Source organism: Sciurus carolinensis, chromosome 8 (assembly GCF_902686445.1).
Source record: "Sciurus carolinensis chromosome 8, mSciCar1.2, whole genome shotgun sequence".
Classification (NCBI taxonomy): Eukaryota; Metazoa; Chordata; class Mammalia; order Rodentia; family Sciuridae; genus Sciurus; species Sciurus carolinensis.
In genome coordinates, this window is record NC_062220.1 from 46,066,864 (window position 1) to 46,070,996 (window position 4,133).

Genomic DNA, 4,133 nt, shown 5'->3' on the forward strand with positions numbered 1-4,133 from the left:
TTCAATACCAGTATTCTGGCTATTTTTTTGAAAGAGTAAAGCAACAGTCTTACTTCATTGGAACAGGGCACCAGGTAAAAACAAACATTAATTTTTAAAATCATAATGCATCTACTTTTTTTTTTTTTTGTGGTACCAGCATTGAACCCAGAGGTGTTTAACCTATGAGCCACATCCCCAGCACTTTTTATATTTATTTAGAAACAGGGTCTCACTGAGTTGCTTAGGACCTCGCTAAATTGCTGGCTTTGAACTCATGATCCTCTTGCCTCAGGCTCCCAAGATGCTGGAATTACAAGCATGTACCACCATGTATCTACTCGTTATTGAGCATGCTATGAACTGGACGTTCTGTTATTCTTTTTCATATTTGTTACCTTTTCATTACTCACTACAACTCTGCAATATAGGTTTTAACTCTTACACTTTATAGATGTGGAGACTCAGAGAGGTTAATTGACTTACCAATGTCACAGTGCTGCAACAGATGTAGAAGGGATTTGAACCTGGGACTTCCAATTCCATTGCACATGTTTTATGTTCATTCTTACTAAGGTAGAGAACACATTAGGGCCATAGTTCATAGGCATACGGCAAGAGTTCAGTTTCCAGATCAAGGGTTCAATGCTGATAGGTGAACTTGGTAAACTTTTAATGTGGCTTTCAATGTCAAGATTGGTCCTAGAGATTAATATTTGGCTGTGTCTTCAAGTAAAAATGTAATGGCTCTGGATTGAGAAATTGAAGTTGTTAAGCAGGTCTTTATCCATGTTTAATTTTGTCCTTCCCCACAATGACAGCTTTTCCTCACTTACTAGTGGTTAAGTACTTGGACTTTGATGTCATATGGACTTGATTTGAAGTTCTGTTTTAGATTCTTACTAGCTGTATGGTTATGGGTAAATTACTTAACCTCTCTGAGCCCTAGCTTCCTCATCTGCAGTGCTGGCATCTCACAGGTTGTTGTGAAGAGTCAGTGAGGGCCTAGGTACACATATTTAGCCTGATAACAAGTTATTAGCAGTCCTCAACCTTAGCAGTACATTAGAAGCACCCAGAATGTGTTAAAACCCCTAATGCTCAGACATATTTGAGAAAATTAATTCAGAATATCTAGGCACAGGATCCATATATTAATATTTGTTTTTTTTTATTGTAAACAAATGGGTAGTATTTGTTTAAATCTCCTTTTATTAATCAATGTGCAGCCAAGGTTAGGGACCAACACATAAATACTACATAATATTTTTCTCTTGTTTTGGTGGAAGATAATTTTGATCCTCCACCTAGCAAAAATTTGGAAAAATTCCTGAGTAAAAATAACTATAGCTAAATCTTAAGCATTAAAAAGTATTTTCCTATTTATAGAAAGCTAACTGTTTATATTTACTCTCTTCAAAGTTCGAAATTGCTATATTACATTTCCAGTTTAGCTATAATTTAAGAAGTGAACAAGAATGAGAATCTAAGTGTGTGATTTTTTTTTTTTTTTTTTTGGTCAGGTATTGAACTCAGTGGTGCTTAACCACTGAGACACATCCTAAGCCCTTTTTAAATTTTTTTTATTCAGAGACAGGGTCTCACTAAGTTGCTGAGATTGGCTTTGAACTTATGATCCTCCTGCCTCAGCCTCCCAAGTCGCTGGGATTACAGGTGTGTGCTGCTGCTGCACCTGGCCCAAGTACATAATTTAAAGTGGGTGTGTACATTCACAATAGATCATCTTTTATCTCTTTTTGCCTGAAATCCCACTACCATATACACAGTTTTGCCCTTCAGTAAGCTCTCAGGTTGCAGAGAGGTCTGAGATAGAGTTATATCTGATTCCACCTCTGCCATTTGGTGGGCCAGGGGGCTGTTCAACCTGAGGGCTGGGTCAGTAGCTGGCTGTGAGAGGGAGGTCGGGGGAGAGGTGCCTTTCTGAGGGAGAGGCTTGTGTGGACAGCCAGAGGGAAGATGGAAGTCAATGCCTGTGAAGGCCTGAGGGTTCAGAACTGAGCGCTCAGATGCCAATGTTGAGTCCATGCAGCAGGTGTCAAATTGTGGGATTATAAATGTGGGATACCTGAAAGGAACTGGGTTGAACAGAGAGCAGGTTGGAAGCAGGTAAAGAAGATGTAGAATGACTGTCTCAAATACCCCCATAGGTCCACTGGTCCATGTTATGGGTGTCAGGTTGCCTTAATGGTCAAGGTGGGCTCTTCAGAAAAAAAGACATATATCATGATACTAAAATCTCTTTATGACCAATACCTTTTTTAAAGTGTCAAACGGCCTAGAAATAGTTGGCATAAGTGGTAGAACAAACTAATTATTAAAAACGCATAGAATGGAGGGATGTAGATCTGGCTGTGCCTGACCGTGTGTCTGACGTGACGTTGGATGGGGTAGAGAGTAGGGGGAAGTAATTGGGGTAGAAGGAGGAGGTGGCAAAGCACTTATAACTGGCGCTCAAGTGGGACCTGAAGCCAAAATTCCAGGAGGGTCAGTAAGTGCTGTGGTTTCTTGGGCCTCTCCTTTTATGAAGCAAATTGTGTTAAGATTTCTATAAAGAACAAACAAGTGAAATATTTTATATATTACAGTGGTTGGAATAAAAATTGGGATGAATCGTTCCAGAGAGCAGAGTATTCAAGTACGTGGACACCAATCTGTAGAAATAGTGAGAACTTCAAAAAGCCAATCAGGAGCATTATGCAGAGGGGAGGTTGAGAGGGGCTTCTCCAGGAAAGAAGACATCTGGTCTGCAACAGAAAAGTGTTGAAGTGAAAACAAAAAAGAATAAACAGAAAACACCTGGAAATGGATATGGTGACAGTAACAGTGAGACAACTTGGAAGAAAAGGGCCCAGGGAGATCCTACTGTTGAAAATGAAGAGACATTTATGAACAGGTTGAAGTTCAAGTAAAGATTCCTGAAGAGCTAAAACCGTGGTTTGTTGATGACTGGGACTAAATTACCAGACAAGAACAGCTCTTTTATCTTCCTGCCAAGAAGAATGTGGATTCTATTCTTAAGGATTATGCAAATTACAAGAAATTTCGAGGAAACACAGATAATAAGGAGTATGCTGTTAATGAAGTTGTGGCAGGAATAAAAGAATGCTTCAATATAATGTTGGGCACTCAACTGCTCTACAAATTTGAGAGACCACAGTATGCTGAAATCTTTGCCAATCATCCTTATGCACCCATGTCCCAGGTGTATGGATCTCCACATCTACTGAGAATATTTGTACAAATTGGAGCAATGTTGGCCTATACACCTCTGGATGAGAAGAGCCTTGCTTTATTACTGAATTATCTTCACGATTTCTTCAACCTGGTAAAGAACTCTGCAACTTTGTTTAGTGTCAGGGGTTATGAAGTAACCCCTCCTGAATACCATCAGAAAGCAGTGTGAGGTGCTTTTCACTCACTTGTGTTTGGATCTCTGTAAACACATTTTTGTTATTAGTCTTTCTCTTGTACAAATGATGTACTTTGAAGATGTTAGTGTGTAACAAAATTGATGTTTGTTTTCTGTTTGAATTTAAAAACAGAGAAAATAGGAGGGATTATTGCTACTTTTTCTTTTTTTTTTTTAAGTTTTATTTCAAAGTTGCTACCAGTATATTCAATAATGGACAACAGAAAGATATGCTGTAGAGTGTTTGCCTAGTTGACAAAGCTACTTTTGAATGCTGGTGGTTCTGTTCCTTTGACACTACTAATATGTGTTAATGCTATATGACAAAATGCTCTGATTCCTAGTGCCAAAGGTTCAATTCAGTGTACATAACTGAACACACTTATCCATTTGTGCTCCTTTTTTTTTTAAAATGGTGCTTAAAGTAAAGAGCCCATCCTTTGCAAGTCATCCATGTTGTTCCTTAAGCATTAATCTTTGCTCAAATTGTTGAAAAATGGTGGCTTCTCTCATGGTTTTTGTATTTGTGTGTCATATGCATGTTTTAATGTGATAGACACAATGCATTGTATAACTACAGTTTTCTGGAAAAGTCAATCTTCTTAGGAATTGTTTTTCAAACCTTCAATACATTTTTTCTTTAAATTAAAAAAAAAAATGAGCATAGAATGGAGGAATGGGAAGTGACCTTCATGGTGGATTGGTAGACATTTTAAATAGGGTT

General features: G+C 38.2%; 1 pseudogene; it reads left to right on the forward strand.

Moving 5' to 3' along the window:
• The first annotated feature begins 2,605 nt into the window (after positions 1-2,605).
• LOC124991302 (mortality factor 4-like protein 1) lies at positions 2,606-3,857 on the forward strand (annotated as a pseudogene).
• The last annotated feature ends 276 nt before the right edge of the window (positions 3,858-4,133 follow it).